The 18640-nt window shown below is 39.6% G+C and overlaps 1 long non-coding RNA gene across 1 annotated transcript; it reads left to right on the top strand.

Annotated features, from left to right (window-relative positions):
* Nucleotides 1–8175: 8175 nt before the first annotated feature.
* Nucleotides 8176–10952, top strand: LOC112659873 (uncharacterized). Its single transcript, XR_003136555.2, has 3 exons — nucleotides 8176–8525; nucleotides 8844–8995; nucleotides 10813–10952. It is a non-coding gene; the product is annotated as an uncharacterized LOC112659873 (long non-coding RNA).
* The last annotated feature ends 7688 nt before the right edge of the window (nucleotides 10953–18640 follow it).

The following is an 18640-nucleotide window of genomic DNA, read 5'->3' as shown; positions in this document are numbered from 1 at the left end:
GGAACAGGGGCCAGTTCCTCATTACCTTATGTAATTATTATTTTTTTTTCAGACTTCTCAGAGTGGGAAAAGCATGGCTTTAGAATGGATCATCTGGATTCAAATCCCAGTTTTGCTATTTATTAGCTATGTAACCTTATGAAAATACCTAGTCTTTTAATGCCTCGGGTCCCTCTTCTTCAGATGGGGCCTATATAGTTCTTTCCTCATAGAATTATGTGATGAATTATATGAATTATATGACCTAATCCATATAAAGGACTTGGAGCCATGGCTGGTGCATAATAAATGCTCAATAAATGATAACTGTTTTTATTACCCTTTAATAGGTAACAGATTTATTTAAAAGTTTAAAAAGTCATTGTCTGAGAGACTCCAGCATTATCCCTTGCATTAAGAAAGATATAAATGAGAGTTCCTATAAGGTATTCAGACTAATTTTATGGAGTCCTGTTGTGAACTTAAAAAATTCTTCCAAGATATTAAGAGTCCATTCTGTGAAACAGATAACTTTTTCCTAAAAAAAAAAGATCAGAGGCCGTCTTCTGGTCTACTAATGCTCCATAGAAAACATTTAGGGCAGTACTCAACTGGTCCAGTGCCCTTTCTATAATGTAGTGTGTATGTGTGTGTATATATGTATATATACACAAACACACACATATATGCACATATAGATATAAATAAATAAATAAATAAATAATAATGTATATATATATATATATATTTTTTTTTTTTTTCATGATGCCACTCTGGAAATCTCCCATCCAAACCACCGCAGTATCACCCTAGAGCAAGACTAATGCTGATGCTCTGAGAAGTAGAATTTCTACTGCTCTAGCAGTGGCAAAAAGCCCAAATAATACAGGTAGAGATCTAGTTACTTAAATAAACCTGAGGCATGTCCATGACGATCATGTTCAAGGTTTTCTCACATTGTGTAACATTAGATTAATTTAGCATTGGCTAGAGTTTACTTTTAACCTGCTCCCCTTCAAGAGGTCCTCTCTAGGGGCACTAGCCTTCTAATAGGTAAAGTTGCATAATGCTGGTTTCCTCTAGAGTCTCCTGAACAGGGCATCTCTTGTGGGTCCTGGGGAAGCTGTCCTCTAGGGGTTGGAATGCCTTAGACATGGGATTTTAGTGTGTAGGAGAAAATAGCCCCATCCAAATCCCTGTCCTATAGTCCCTTGATTTTGTTGAGTTTGTGGTTTCCTACAAAGATGGAGGGTTTTTTTTTTTGTTTTGTTTTTAGCATATCTTTAGTATTGGCATTGTACCAAGGACTGGATTTTTTAAAAATAAATTGATTCTCTTTTCATTTCCTTGTCTTGTTCTTGGGCTTGTGACTTTTTAAATTTGTTTGTTTTATTTTAAAATTAGATAAGCATTTCCTTTTGAGTTATCGGGGCCACTGCCAGAACTACTCAAGTACTATTATAATTATAATTACCTCTTACTCATCCTGACTGCATGTTTTTTGGGACCAGAGAGATACCTTGGCTTTCTTTTGGTTGGGAAGAATGTCTTGGAAAAGAATAAATGAAAAGATTAAGGGGAGGGTCTCAAGCTGATTAGCAGACTGTACATGGGCTTGGAGTACAATGATGTAACAAACAAAGCCTCAAAAATTAATCTTAGGTAGAACATATGCTTAATTTTCTCTCTTATCTTTGTTTGTGTAATAGAGTCTGGTATCTGGATCCTGAAAATAATGGGTAACCTGGGCTAGGATTCTTTGCCTTTTCTTACTTGTTTCTAGAATATCTCTGAGTTGAGCCCATGCTTTAGTTTTGTGTTCCAAATGTCCGATCCTCATGGGAGGGACTAGTTCTGGGTGGTTCTCAGTTCTTTTTTTTCAGCCAGTTTTTCAAACCAGCTCATTTCCAGCTTACTTTTCATCCCACATTTAATGGGGTAATGGCGTTGAGTTCTTGGGCTTTTTCACCTTAGCCTGAGGGGCCTCATGCCTGAGAATTTAAATCTCTAGTGAGCTTCTCACTGCAGCTCTAATGAGATGATCAAGAACCACCTAAGGCTACATCCTAAATTATGGACTACTGATGGGAAAAGGCCTGTCAGTTGGCCAGGCCAGGGGACACCATCCCTGGCACCTTTTTATGTTTCACAAAGCTGATTGGTGCAACCCAGTTCTAATTAGCATTTAACTACTTGTAGTTGAACTGTATGGTGAGTTGACAGTACAGAAATATGGACAGACACAGTTTAAGGAAGAATTGGAGTTTTTTGAAAACTGTTTGAAAAATTCACCTCTACCTTGAAATGACTTGGACATTTGAACCCTGTGTTATGTTCCTATGGCTTTAGCCTTGTCTCTCCCGAAGCATCTAACAATGAAGTTTTGTTGATGAAATAAATGAAGACAATTCATTTTGATTCTTCCAGTCCTATCAGGCTTCCTATCAGGGCTACTTGCCATCTCAAGTCCCTGGCCACCAGGATGTGTAGCACTGACACAGCCAAAGGCGTGGAGTGGGTAACAGGACAGCCCTTTGGCTCCCCGACCATATCTGTGATCCACTTTTGACCACTTGTGAGTCTAACAGCACTGTTTTCTTTAAAATTTTTTAAATTTGAGTTTAGTTAACACACGATGTTACATTAATTTCAGGTGTCCAACATAGTGATTTAACAACTCTATATGTCATGCTGTGCTCACCTCAAGTGTAGCCACCATCTGTCACCAGGCAACACTGTTAAAATACCATTGACCATTACCCCGTGCAGTGCCTTTTATTCCCACGGCTTAACTCATTCTCTAACTAGAGCCTGAAGCTTTTACTCATCATTTTGCCCATCCCCCCTGACCTCACTTTCCCGGTGGAAACCATCAGTTTGTTCTCTGTTTTTATGGGTCTGATTCTGCTTTTAGTTTGTTTATTCATTTGTTTTTTAGATTCCACATATAAGCTTCCTATTCAGCAAAAAATATGTAAAACAGTTCTCTAAGTCTATTTATTTATTTATTTATTTATTTATTTATTTAATTCAGAGAAAGAGAGAGAGAGAGAGGCAGAGGGAGAAACAGGCTCCATGCAGAAAGCCCGATGTGGGACTCGATCTCAGGTCTCCAGGATCACACCCCGGAGCTGCCTGCAGCTTCCTATAACTTAGCTGAACATCTGAAAGGAATTCCACAGAATCCCTTGGTTGTCACGTTGAAGGCAGAGACAGGAAAAGAGGAGAAGAAAAATGGGAAGTGTTTTGAGGGTCCCTTGAATGAAGATTGGGAGCTTCCAGGAGGTGGGCTCCATCAGGAATGCTAAGGCTGGCACACTTCCTGGGATGAGTAGTCTCCCTTGAAGGTCCCTTGGAAGCTGCTTGGAAGTTGATGCTGACCTTGGCATGGAGTTTGAACCCACTTCGAGGTGATGAGCACTACAATGTCTCCTTTTCTCTCTTTCTTCTTCCAGCTGCATCTCCACCAGCAGAACCTTGGAGCTGAAGGGCACATGAATGTGGAATAAAAGGGGAGAGTCTACAGGGTTCCTCCAGGACTGATGAGAAACTGAAGCAGAGACACTCTGGGGAGACTGGATGGCAGAGTGGGGGCGAAAGGTTAATCTGTCCTCTCCCTCTGGGGGCATCTGAGATCTTGAGGTCCCTGTGGGCTTATGATGGGGAGCCTCTCTCATGCTTGAGAGGAGGGCACTGGCACTCTCACAGGTCAACCCTATGCAGTAGCACGAGGTAGATGTTAAGAAAGTGTCTGGGCAAAAAAACCTCCAATTTTTTAAAAGCAATGATGGAATTGAAAGGCAAGGAAGATGAGAAATCTTTTCTTTCTTTACCAAACAGAAATACTTACCTGGAGAACAGGTTTTAGTTCTTTCTCAAAGACTTCAGAAGACAGAATAACTCATAAAAATGCTTTGTGAAGCTTATGGACAAACGTTTCTATAGAATATTTGGCAAGGAAGTTATACTTCATACAAAACATATTGATGTTGACTCTAAATTTCTGAAAGCATGATTGAGAAAATAAGGTTTACTCAAGAAATAAAGTAAATCTGAATCGCTAGCTTAAAATGGGAGAAGAATAGAAATGTCAGCAATAATGTCATGAGAAGAACAGCTCTTGATCCTTATTCACTGAAAAGAAGGGAATATGTTGCTTTTGCTTCACCCCTGTCTTTGGAAGCTGCTAAACAATAGACTTTATGATTTCTTTTTTAAAGCTTGATTTATTTATTTTGGAAGGAGTGACAGCAAGAGCAAGAGAATGAGAGAGAGAGAGAGAGAGAGAGTGTAGGGGGAGAGGCAGAGGGAAAGGGAGAAGCAGACTCTGCGGAGCATGGAGCTGACCTGGGGCTCTATCCAAAGACCCTGAAATCATGACCTGAACCAAAATCAAGAGTCAAGCACTTAACCCACTGAACCACCCAGGCTCCCTGAGACTTTATTACTTTTGAATAAACTTCCTTAGCACAAAGGTCATCAATACAAAGAAAGACATTTTTTTCTTTTTTTTTAAAATTATTTACATTCAGTTAACTAACATATAATGTATTATTAGTTTCAGAGGTAGAGTTCAGTGACTCATCAGTTGCATATAACACCAAGTGCTCATTACATCACGTGCCCTCCTTAATCCTCATCACCCAGTTACCCCATCACCCCACCCCCAACAATCCTCAGTTTGTTCTCTATGATTAAGAGTCTTATGGTTTGTCTCCCCTCTAATTTTGTCTTTTTAATTTTTCCCTCCCTTCCCCCATGGTCCTGCTTTGTTTCTTAAATTTCACATATGAGTGAGATCATATGATAATTGTCTTTATCTGATTGACTTATTTCACTTAGAATAATATCCTCTACTTCCATCCACATTGCAAATGGCAAGATTTCATTTTTTGATGGCTGAGTAATAGTCCCTTGCATATATATAACTTCTTTAGTCATTCACTTGTTGATGGACATCTGGGCTCTTTCTGTAGTTTAGTTTGGCTATTGTGGACATTGCTGCTAGAAACAGTGTGGTGCAGGTGCCCCTTCAGATCACTACATTTGTATTTTTGAGATAAATACCTAGTAGTGCAATTTTTAAGAAAGCCAAAGAATGGCATTTTTTAAAAGAAAAGCATCCAACGTAGACAAAAGACAGATATGGGAACATTTCTTCTTATGGTGTACTTAAGAAGCCTGAGATGACATCATCTCTTATCACAGACTTCCACTGAAATTAGATGTCCAGATACAGCCAAACGAGAGTCACCATGAGGGGCACTGGCTTCTTGTGACAAAGGAGCTGCAGCATTCTGGATCACATCCAGCAGTGATGTCCTGACTTGAATACGGAGGCAGGCCTTTCATTTTAATGGAGTGTGTGTCGTAATCAGCAAAAGTACCAGAGAGGCTTCTGCTGTAGGAAATGTATTATTGTTTACATTATCCTTAAATAGACCAAGCAAAAACAAAATAAATGTAAAAGAGATAAATCCACTCTGTGTCTAAGAAAGGGTGGTAGTGGTTTAGGGTGACACATCTTGCAGCCTTGACTTGCAGTCTGGTCTCACATAGAGAGGTCACAAAGGCAACATTCTTCCTCTTTTGCCCTGAAAAGTACCAAAGATTTATTAATGTGCTTAACAAAACGGAGTGACTTGTGTCTAGAAGTCTCAGGTAAGTTCAGTGATATGTTCCCATGGAGGCCAGGGAAAGGAAAGGGGGTATGGTGTTGGTATGACTGTGCTTTCCTCTCTCTGTCCTTTCCTTTCTGCCTCAGGGACAGTTGTCCTAGATGCTACTTTCCAACCCAAGAGTATCTTATACTGGGGATCCCTGGGTGGCTCAGGGGTTTAGCGCCTGCCTTTGGCCCAGGGCATGATCCTGGAGTCCTGGGATCGAGTCCTGCATCAGGCTCCCTGCATGGAGCCTAGTTCTCCCTCTGCCTGTGTCTCTGCCTGCCTCTCTCTCTCTCATAAATAAATAAAATATTTTAAAAAAGAGTGTCTTATACTGGAGTCAATGTTATTTCTGTTCACAGAAATTATTTATGGTAAGGAAAACAGTTTGTTCTGGTTTTCCTTCCTCCCTCCCTCCCTCCCTCTTTCCTTCCTTTCCCTCTCTCCCTTCCTCCCTTCTTCCCTTCCTTCCCTCCTTTTTTCCCTTCCTTCCTCCCTTCCTTCCCTCCTTTCCTCCCTTCCTTCCTTCCTTTCTTCTTTCCTTCCTTCCTTCCTTCCTTCCTTCCTTCCTTCCTTCCTTCCTTCCTTCCTTCCTTCCTTCCTTCTTCCTTCCTTCCATTTTTCCTCTTGACTACATTGCTCTGTCCTTAGATTGGCTGTATTTTCTTGGAGTTCCTGCTCTGCGCATGGTTGTCTCTGAACATGTGGTCTGGTGCAGAGTCTCTGTCCTGCTCATCTCTGGTAGCTGCCTGACTTCCCAAAAGTTCTGTCGCCCTCAGCTCCTGTCTATGAATAATGGTGTTTGTTGACAACCTATGTCAAAGAGAAGTTGGGAAAAAGTGGGCAAGGTGTTTAACAGAGCACTTTGGGCATCTTGGAAGAGAGGCACGATGTAAATCCAAGGGAGTCTTAGCTGGAAACCAGTCTCTGAGCGCTGCTCAGCCTTCACATGTACTTTTATCTCTCCATCTAGGGATGGAGAGCTTGGCAGGCTGGTGAAAGATAGTTTCTGGATTGCATATTCCAGATTGTGTGTGCGCTGTGTTATTGTGCAAAAGGGCGTGCCTTCACGTACGGCCTCCTCATGACTTAGTCATGGAAGATCTCAGAGAGGACGGAGGACTTTAGGAAGACTTTTGAAGATGAGAGTAAGAAAGATGTGCAGTGCATGCAGGACAGAAGGAAGCTTTGTGAGCGTAAGAAGTGACTCTGAAAGCAAAGAACGCAGAAATGGGAATCATTGTATTTAACTTAGGAAGATGCATTTTAACATCTTTCCAGGAAGTTGATCTGGGAGGAAAGCTTCTTCTAACCTCATAGCTGTGAAAATGACTGCTACTCCTTTGAGTGATTCTGAGAAGGAAAAGCTCAATTTAGAACTAGGTGTTGTGGCAAGTTTATATTCCAGTTTATATATATATTTTCTAAACTTAGAGGAGAATTATCAGTTCTTACTTATGGGAAGTGAATCACCATAAAATGGAAATGCAACCCTGACCATACAGTCCTGAACATATGTAATCCTTGATTAGGTTTTTGGTTAATCAAACAAATACATAAGCAACCTAACAGAGACCGCTTGTGACCACGTTTGGTGGAAATGGTTATAAAAAATTAAAAACAACAAAAACATACAAAGTGGAATTGGCATTTCGCTTTGCCTTAAGGCTGGTCCTGAATCTAAGTGATGAAAGAGAAAGAAGATAATAATGGATTAACAGAGTGTGACAAAGAGCCAACTTTGTCATGGACATGAATACCCTGGCAGAGGGGACCCCGCCCTCCCGGCTCTCATGCCAGTTTGGTTAAATTCCCAGGCCCACAGGTATAGGTCTGTCCTGAGCAGAGGTGAACCTGGCCCTGCACCATCGCTAGGCCAGAGAAGTTAGGGAAAACTGGAGAATTTTTAGTGCAAAGATGAAACTTGCCATCTGGAATCAGAAGAGCTGTGTTTAAACCCCCGTGTCACCATTTATTAGCCAGGGTAAGTGTCATTTAAATTAAAATAAAAAAAAATTAAAAAAATTAAAAAAAATAAATAAAAAAATACAAGTCTCATTTTACACACCGACAAAACAACCAGGGTTATTGTTAAGGATCAAACAGAAAAAATATACTTGAAAGGGTTTTGGAAACTTTTTTTTTTTTTTTTTTTAGAAAATAGAAACAAATTTTTTCTTGACTTACAACCTTGACATCCACTCTTTCTTAATTGGAAGAGTAGACCAGTATTATCCTTGTTTTGAGTGAAGATAAAAAACCCAAATGCTCTATATTTAAGGTTCAAAAACTAGATATAATTAAGAGTCCTTTGAAAGAGGGATCTTTAAATAAAAAGTATGGTATCGATACACATATTTCACCAAAAATCTATGATTTGGGCAAAATGCTGGGTTCGATTCTGGAAAGCTCCTCCAGCATTTTCCTGAAGCATCTCCCCCCACCCCCCAATTCCCAGCCATGGTGAAACTGAGAATAATCGCTCCATTATGACACATGCTTTCCTGTTACATTAAAGCAAAAATGAGTTTGCCAAGAAAAAGCAGCTTTTCTCAGAGGGTGTAGCACATGTTGTGGGAAAACTAGTCTGGCTGGTTCTACCTCAGCTCAATCTTTGAGGGCAATTTTTGCTGTCAGCCATACCAGGGAATATTAGAGTAACCGTCGCCCTGATGCCAGGTCCCTATTTCAGAACGCATATGCACACGCACATGTACACACATGCACACGCACACACACTCAGAGTCACTGGAAAATTATAAATTGACATAACTTTCTAGATGGCCTGAGGACTTCAGAGAGTTAGAGAAGCATCAATCAGATAAAACCTGTGTCTGTCACCTATGTTTTAAAATGTTACAGTCATGTTTAAATAGCTGGCAGGTCAGTCTTTTTTTTTTTTTTTTTTTTAATTCTTCTTTTCTTTTCTTTTTTCTTTTTCCAGCAGGCAGCAAAAGAAGCTTTGACAGACTGGAAAGATTCATTTCCTTCGTTCATTTTTTTTTGGGGGGGGGAGGTGTTTCTTTTTATTTGTTGCTGCTTTCATTTACCCTGGAGGTGGTCACCTGTCTGGTCTGCCACTGGATGCGGGGTGCTGGGCAGAGAGGGGGGCCACAAGCCAGAAGATTGCATCATTGCTGCAGAGGAGGGCAGAGCTGGGGCAGGTACGTAGGTAACTGCAGCAGGTTTTTCTCCCACCAGCCCCCTGCTCCCTGCCTGAATGCCGTGAACACAATCTTCAGCACACCTTGTCATCAGAGGAACTTTCTGGAAGCCAGCCAGCTGCAGGGCCCAAGGTCAAGCAACCACCATGACTCTCAGCAAACAAGGAGAACCTTGGGGGACCCGAGGAGGTGATGGCAGGTGGAGAGGCAGCTAAAGTCCTCTGCAGAGCTGCCCGCTTGCCACTGTGGCTCTGTTGATGGCAGCGGCTGCTGTGACCGCTGGGAAGGCTTTATCTACTGATCAACACAGTGTGCCAGAGGGCTGAGGGGACAGCCCGCTTTGGCAGAGGGTTCCAGTTGTATGTAGCCTGCAACCAGACGGCAGAAGGGAAAGGGGAAAAAAAAATTCCAACAACAGACCAGCAGGATCAGTTCCTTAGAGCACAGACACCAGGGCTGGGCCTTGCTTGCTCCATCCTGGCTCTTGCCGCCGTGGCTGCCTGCTTGCATTAATTACCTCTTGGTCCCAGACACATTTACTCCAAACTACCTTTAGGGTTCAAAGTGCAGGAACAGAACCACTTGGGTTGAAAGCAATTAACAAACAGGTTATTTTAAATTAACAGACACTTTTACCAGCTGGCCCAAAGAGCTGGTTCACGCCGGTCATTGCAGGGCTGGCAACGCCATGTATCTGGTGAATGAGCGAATGGGTCATGTGCTTTCTAGCAATGCTGGCTAATTTTATTTTGAGATTTAAATATCTTGAGACATAGCTGCCAGAGAGGTAAACCGAGGCAAAACAAACAAACAAAAAACCCCACAAAAAAAACAAACCAAAAACCCCCCCACAAAACAAAAACAGGAGACAAAACACTAAAAATTTGACAAATTTCTAGGATGAGTCACCTTCATTTGTATGTTTGAATTTCTGTAAATGCATTATTAATTTGTTGTCAGTTTTCTTTTCACTGTGAATTTTTCTAGCATCCCTAGAGTAGCTGTTACAGTTTTGGGGATATATCCTTTCTTCTTGCATTGTAGGGTATATGCGGCTTTTTTCTACTATTTTGATGCAAGAAGGCACTCTGTTTTATATTGCCTTTCCTGTAGTGGGGATTTAATAATGTTGAATGAAAAAAATGAATTGTTTGTTTCCAAGAATTCAAAGTAGGTGACTATAGGATAAAACCCCAGAATCTTACACTAAATTTTAGCAAGTTAATAATAAGCTACCTATTGCTTCATAAAAGGGTTCTTCTTAGGATAATGGGTTCCATGACAGCTTTCAACATTATTTGATTTCCGTGCAACTTTTCAGGAACAGTTAAGAACATAAAGTGGGAGAATGCCCATTGGGTTATTGTGGGTGGTAATGACATCTGGGGAGTAGCTGTGTTTTCGTGTAATTTACAGCAGCAGTAAATGCAGATTGATTAAAATATATCCACATGTGCAATCTGCTCTTCAATCTATTATTTAGATAGACTACGTAGAGGTGGTGCTCCTTTGGTGTTTTGTGTAGTGCCTAGGGCACTGTTGACACTCATTAAAACTTAAGGACAGTAACGTCTGGCAAGCATGAGACACAAATTTTCCATTTTACAAACCATTGAACAGAAATGGCAAGGCATGAAATGCCAGGTAAAAGGCCCAGAGATATTATAGTGCCTGATAAAGATAAGTATATTTAGTAGACTTTTTCTCATTGAAGGATTACCACTCAATCCTGATCATTTATTATAAAGAATCAAGAGAAAAGGCTGACAAGGTCAGGCATTAAGTTAAATTGAAGAGGCAGCTCCAAAAAAAATTAAATTCAGGGGTCCAAAGTACTAGGCTAGAATGATAAATTGAAATGTAGAAAATAAGAGAAGATATCAAGACCCATTACAACCAAGGTTTTAAACTGGGATATCATAAATTTATATCATGAATTTACTCTGAACCAAGTCCACTACTAACCAATGTTTTGAACTTTATTTTACCCACCGGATTCTCTCTAGGGAAAGTTTGGCATTTAAGGAAATGCACTGATTCTTCCATGTATAAAAAAGAAAAAGACATCATGGGGGACAACCTTCTAAGATAAAGGCTTGACATAAGAAGACCTAGGTTCTGGCTTGGCGCTGTTGCTAATAAACTGTAACACTGACAAAGTCTTGTTTGGTTTGCTTTACTCTAGGTTACTCCCTCTATAGATGAATAGCACTTTCCTACAATGAGACTTGTTGTGTCTAATAGTCTAATTTTAAATAAGCAACTTTCTACGGGGAAGTCATTTGTGTTCAACTGATGGCCAAGATTGCCAGAGAAAGGTACGAACAATCCAAAAATTAGCACAAAGAACCCTGAACTAGGGGTTAAGAGACCTACAGTGTATTTCTGCCTTCATTTTTCCCAGTACTTTATTTTCCACGTTAAAATGTGAGCAGAACCCTATGACCCAGCAATTGTACTACTGGATATTTACCCAAAGATACAACTGTACTGATCTGAAGGGATACCTATACTCTAATATTCATAGCAGCAATGCCCATAATAACCAAAACTATGGAAAGAGCCTAGATGTCTACTAACAGGTGAATGGATAAAGAAGGTGTGGTGTATATACAATGGAATATTACTCAGCTGTCAAAAAATGAAATCTTGTCATTTACAATGATGTGGATGGAACTAGAGGGTATTATGCTAAATGAAGTAAGTCAATCAGAGAAAGACAATTATATGTTCTCATTCATATGTGGAATTTAATAAACAAAACAGAGGAACATCAGGGAAGGGAGAGAAAAATAAAATAAGATGAAATCAGAGAAGGGGACAAACCATGAGACTCTTAATCATAGGAAACAAACTGAGGGATGCTGGAGGGGAGGAGGATGGGGGGACAGGGTAACTGGGTGATGGGCATGAAGGAGGGCACATGATGGAATGAACACTGGGTGTTAAATACAACTGATGAATCACTGAGCTCTACCTCTGAAACCAATAATACACTATATGTTAATTAATTGAATTTAAATAAAAATTAAAAAATAAATACAAAAAAATAAAATAAAAATAAAATGTGAAGCAGAGTACAACCCTTATTTAATTAGCTTGGGTGCTGTGGGAAAAAAATGCAGTTTCCTGTATTTTAAAAAAAAACTTACTTTTTAAGAAATACAATAATTATGTACATATAATTATCATATTGTAGCATATTGTATTGTATACCATATTATATAGTATATATAATTATTATATTGTATTATATATAAATATTATGCAATAGATCACAATATAATGATGTATACATCATTATATTGCATAATACATATTATATATAGTATGTAACTATGTATACATAATTATATATACATAATTATAAAACAATATAATAATTATGTACGTGTAATTATTATGCTGTATTACATTTATATCATATACATGCATATAATTATTATATTGTATTATACATAAATATCATATATATATAATGCAAAAAGAGTGCCTAGGTTTTGGTCCTATGGGGCACCCAATGTTGCAGCAATTTGTTTCCAAAACACACCAAATTATCTTTAGTTGTGCTATGTTTTCCAGACCAAAATAACCTTTAAAATTCTAAACTTAATAAAAACAATGTCTCAAAACCAACAATCTACTAATTCAGATAAATAGCACATACACTGATTGAAGTATAGCCCGAAATAAAATCTGCCATTAGTATAAAAACCTTTAATCAGATTCATTTCAATGTTTTCACTTATGTGTCAATATTATTAAAAAGTGTCTCAATAACTTAAACAAGCAGGAATAGTTGCGATCTTGTGGCTTTTGAGAGTGAATCATCTTATGGGCAGTGCTCCCCATCCATCACACACAAGATGCCAGCTGACTTCAGAGCAATGTCACCCAACAAAGGGAAAGGAGAACATAACCCATAGCAATGAATGAAAGGAACAATCAAGTGAGCCAAGTATGAATGGGGGAAACTGAGGCAGAGTATGTCACTTTCTCAAAGTCAAATGGCTAGTAAGGGCCAGTCTTGGAGCTGAATTTTAGCTTACAGATTCTGGGCTCTTTCCACTGCACCTGCTAGTCCTGATGCAACAATGTTGACACTGAGGAAGAAGGAAGCCAGTAGAGGAAAAATCAGCACTTGCTCTACCCTCCAGATAATCCATCTCAAGGCACAATCTTTTAGAGAACCTCCAGGTTTTACCAGTTTGCTTTGCAGACGATGTGCTATTCCTTCCCACTGTTCATCGGCTCCAACTGGTACACCCTTGCCCAGCCTTTTCCAGGTATGATGTGACTTCAAGAAGGAAATTAAACAAATGATTTCATCCTGGGACACATTTAAAAATGCTTGCTTTGCGTACGTTCAGCCCTACTCTCTCTTCTGATCAAGCAGGAAACACATCCTAATTCAGCAAAATCTATTCTGATGTTCACAAGTACCCTTCCCACCCATAGACTCACCACGACTTCTTGCTTCCAAGAATTCCGTAATAAACATGGTAGCCTCCTTTTCTCATCCAGTGCTTGTTCTGTAATGACAATAAAAACATTCATTCTTATCTTGATGAAGTCCCAATAGTTCATTTTTGCTTTGTTTCTTTTGCCTTCGTGGATGTATCTTGCAAGAAGTTACTGTGGCCGAGTTCAAAAAGGGTGTTGCCTGTGTTCTCCTCTAGGATTTTGATGGAATCTTGTCTCACATTTAGATCTTTCATCCATTTTGAGTTTATCTTTGTGTATGGTGCAAGAGAGTGGTCTAGTTTCATTCTTCTGCATGTGGATGCCCAATTTTCCCAGCACCATTTATTGAAGAGACTGCCTTTCTTCCAATGGATAGTCTTTCCTTCTTTATTGAATATTAGTTGACCATAAAGTTCAGGGTCCACTTCTGGGTTCTCTATTCTGTTCCATTGATCTATGTGTCTGTTTTTGTGCCAGTACCACACTGTCTTGATGACCACAGCTTTGTAGGACAACCTGAAATCTGGCATTGTGATGCCCCCAGATATGGTTTTCTTTTTTAAAATTCCCCTGGCTATTCGGGGTCTTTTCTGATTCCACACAAATCTTAAAATAATTTGTTCTAACTCTCTGAAGAAAGTCCATGGTATTTTGATAGGGATTGCATTAAACGTGTAAATTGCCCTGGGTAACATTGACATTTTCACAATATTCATTCTGCCAATCCATGAGCATGGAATATTTTTCCATCTCTTTGTGTCTTCCTCAGTTTCTTTCAGAAGTGTTCTATAGTTTTTAGGGTATAGATCCTTTACCTCTTTGGTTAGGTTTATTCCTAGGTATCTTATGCTTTTGGGTGCAATTGTAAATGGGATTGACTCCTTAATTTCTCTTTCTTCAGTCTCATTGTTAGTGTATAGAAATGCCACTGATTTCTGGGCATTGATTTTGTATCCTGCCACGCTACCGAATTGCTGTATGAGTTCTAGCAATCTTGGGGTGGAGGCTTTTGGGTTTTCTATGTAGAGTATCATGTCATCGGCGAAGAGGGAGAGTTTGACTTCTTCTTTGCCAATTTGAATGCCTTTAATGTCTTTTTGTTGTCTGATTGCTGAGGCTAGGACTTCCAGTACCATGTTGAATAGCAGTGGTGAGAGTGGACATCCCTGTCTTGTTCCTGATCTTAGGAGAAAGGCTCCCAGTGCTTCCCCATTGAGAATGATATTTGCTGTGGGCTTTTCATAGATGGCTTTTAAGATGTCGAGGAAAGCTCCCTCTATCCCTACAATCTGAAGAGTTTTGATCAGGAATGGATGCTGTATTTTGTCAAATGCTTTCTCTGCATCTAATGAGAGGATCATATGGTTCTTGGTTTTTCTCTTGCTGATATGATGAATCACATTGATTGTTTTACGAGTGTTGAACCAGCCTTGTGTCCCGGGGATAAATCCTACTTGGTCTTGGTGAATAATTTTCTTAATGTACTGTTGGATCCTATTGGCTAGTATCTTGTAAGAAGCTTTTGCACAGCAAAGGATACAGTCAACAAAACTAAAAGACAACCTACAGAATGGGAGAAGATATTTGCAAATGATGTATCAGATAAAGGGCTAGTTTCCAAGATCTATAAAGAACTTATTAAACTCAACACCAAAGAAACAAACAATCCAATCATGAAATGGGCAAAAGACACGAAGAAAAATCTCACAGAGGAAGACATAGACATGGCCAACACGCACATGAGAAAATGCTCCGCATCACTTGCCATCAGGGAAATACAAATCAAAACCACAATGAGATACCACCTCACACCAGTGAGAATGGGAAAAATTAACAAGGCAGGAAACCACAAATGTTGGAGAGGACGTGGAGAAAAGGGAACCCTCTTACACTGCTGGTGGGAATGTGAACTGGTGCAGCCACTCTGGAAAACTGTGTGGAGGTTCCTCAAAGAGTTAAAAATAGACCTGCCCTATGACCCAGCATTTGTACTGTTGGGGATTTACCCAAAGATTCAGAAGCAATGAAACACCAGGACACCTGCACCCCTATGTTTCTAGCAGCAATGTCCACAATAGCCACACTGTGGAAGGAGCCTCGGTGTCCATGGAAAGATGAGTGGATAAAGAAGATGTGGTCTATGTATACAATGGAATATTCCTCAGCCATTAGAAATGACAAATACCCACCATTTGCTTCAACATGGATGGAACTGGAGGGTATTATGCTGAGTGAAGTAAGTCAATCGGAGAAAGACAAACAGTGTATGTTCTCATTCATTTGGGGAATATAAATAATAGTGAAAGGGAATATAAGGGAAGGGAGAAGAAATGTGTGGGAAATATCAGAAAGGGAGACAGAACAAAAGACTTCTAACTCTGGGAAACGAACTAGAGGTGGTGGGAGGGGAGGAGGACAGGGGGTGGGAGTGAATGGGTGACAGGCACTGAGGGCGACACTTGACGGGATGAGCACTGGGTGTTATTCTGTATGTTGGTAAATTGAACACCAATAAGAAATTAATTTATTAAAAAAAAAAAAAAAACATTCACTCTCCACTGTCCTACCGAGGCCATAAGAATGGCAAGTTTTCTCTGCTATCCACCTGGCCAGGAGCTCGGAGGGTTTCATTCCCACCTGTCAGTCTCTAGGGGACATGTGTCATGCTCCAGGACCCTTGCATTTTCCTTAAGGATAACCTGTTATAAATCTACCTTGCTGAACCAAACCCATGATTTCTAAAATCCTGCCACCTTGAGCAATAGTCTGCAGCGATCCGATTCTGCTTAGGGTGTTCAAGATTTTTTATTTATTTACTTATCATCTATTTATTTATCATACCTCAGAGGACTTCAAGAAGCAAAGAACTGTTGGGTTTTAAAAGAATACAGGAAGAGGAAACCACGGAATAATTTTATAAAGAATAGAATTCCAAAGTTCTAGTTCAATGTCGTTCACACTTCTGAACATTCTCCTAAGCATCTGTAGGTGGTGCTGGGATTAGCAACCATAAGACTGCAAATTACTGATACTCTGTGCTGCAAATGTCAACTATGAAATTAATTTGACTGGTATTAAAAACGTCGACGCTAATTGTAGGCTCAGTAGGCACAATACATTTTATTAGCACAAACTACACCATTGCGTAATTATTATTTACTTGTAATGTAATCATCCTATCAGTTTGCCAGAGTTTTTTCTCCTGTGCAATTTCTTTTTCCTATGACTCGTCAATATTACTACAGGAGCTGAAGCATAAGCAAAACAGTGTGTTTGAGAAGCATGAATAGCAGACGAGGAAAAAAACAATCTTAATTTTTCAATGGTGAGTTCTGTGTTCTAGACTTCATGCTAGAAGTTGCAACTTTGAAAGGTCGCTAAACAGAATTTTAAAATTATCGGGGTTTTGAGACTGATTTTGGAGAATAGTTGCTTTTACATCTTGACTTAAGGAACCTATGAAACCAACATGTAAAATATAAAGTAGTCTGGGCCATATCGTACTCTGAACCACGTTCTGGGCTCCCATTGGCAGGATCAGATGGGGCGAGCTTCAGAACTCGGTCCTCTAAACAAGCCTCCCTCACAGCTCTGTCAGTGTGAACATCAAGGAATGTTCAAAGGAAAGAGGTTGCCCAGAAAGACTATAGAAGAGAAATAAGTTCTAACTGGTACAAGGAAGCTGGGTTGGAGCTCTGTTGTATAGGCTGGCTTTCAACAAAACACAAATTTCAAGGATAGAAAAGTTCAATAACCAAAGTTGCTTGGTTTTGCTGAGGATGGAAGGCATCTTATGAACTCTACCTGAAGGCGGGCACTGTGATGCTTAGAAGTAGAAATGCAGTTCCAGGATTGGGTCTGAGCCAGTCAATATCAGAAAAGTGCCAAGTTGTCAATTTTAAGACAAATGGCTCCGCATAATAGAGGCCAAAGACGTTGCTGGTTTTGAGTGTTTTGCAACTCCAGCATCGTGTAAGTTCTCTTGGTCAGGTGTGTATTGATTTGAAGGCAAACAAAATGCTTTTCTAGAAGGGGATGTAGTTTTTATGTATGTATGTATATATGTATTTCAAGGTGTAATTGACGTGTGAAACTATATTAGTTTCAGGTTTTCAACATGATGATTTGATATTTGTATCTATTGCAAAGTGATCACGATAGGAAATCTAGTTAGCAGGGGCTATGGTTTTAACTTTTAATCAGTGGGAGTAGTGGTTACTCTTTAATTAGCTTGGTAACTATAGGAATAAAATTGGAGAGTATCTTTGTCTTGTTTGTTTGTTCTAAGTAGGCTCAATGCCCAGCAAGGAGTCCAACACGGGGCTTGACCTCATTCATGACCCTGAGATCAAGACCTGAGCCAAAATCAAGAGTTGGACACTTAGCCAACTGAGCCACTCAGGCACTCCCAAGTTGGAGGCAATCTTAACGATTTCCAGTTCCTAGCCTAGCCTTTCTGGAATTAGAAGATGAAAATTAATAATAGTCAAAAAATTTTTCAGTAGTAGAGTTTTCGAAGTAAATAATTATTATTTCTGTGACAATAAGCAGATTTTAAAAAAGTATGAAATTATTTATATAATTTCCTGCTTGCAAAGCTCTTTCTCTTCTCCTTCCTTCTTCCTTACCTCCCACCCTTCTACTTATCCACCTACTTTATATTCAAGTTGGCTCTCACTTTTCTTTGCACAATGGATTGCCCATCTACTTGTCAGAAACTCTCTCTCTTCTCTTGCCTCCAGCAAGGCAGGGAGAGTCTTAAATCTAATAGTAGGACATAAAGATAAGGCCGAGGTTGGACACTGAGAGTCTTAAATCTAATAGTAGGACATAAAGATAAGGCCGAGGTGCTCACCAGTGCTTCATTATAAATGGTCTCTCTGGGGGGACCTGGGGGTACAGGGGGCTAAGCATCCAACTCTTGGTTTCGGTTCAGGTCGTGGTCTCAGGGTTGAGCCTTGAGTTCAGCTACACACTGAATGTGGAGTCTGCTTTAGATTCTCTCTCCCTCTGCCCCTCCCCACTGCATGTGCACATGAACTCTCTCTCTCTCTCTGTCTAGGACAAGTAAATAAACCTTTTTTTTTTTTTTTTTAAATCTCTCTCTGAAAGGGGCTATTATAGATAAAGATAGAACATCCTCTGTTTGAAGATGGAGGAAAAAAACATCCGTTTGAACAGAAAGATCTGTTATTTATACTTTCTTAAAGTTAATGTAATGTTTTATTTCTTCACGTCTATTGGATTAACAGTCTCATTTATTGCATATATGTATTTAATATATATGCATGCAAACCTAAGGCAAAATTTTACTGAGGGTCTTGGAAATTCCTTTTTCTAATGTAGCAAGGTGCATATTGCCTGAGTTGC

The sequence above is a fragment of the Canis lupus genome, chromosome 35, assembly GCF_003254725.2.
Source record: "Canis lupus dingo isolate Sandy chromosome 35, ASM325472v2, whole genome shotgun sequence".
Lineage (NCBI taxonomy): Eukaryota > Metazoa > Chordata > Mammalia > Carnivora > Canidae > Canis > Canis lupus.
This window is presented reverse-complemented; position numbering and strand designations above follow the sequence as displayed.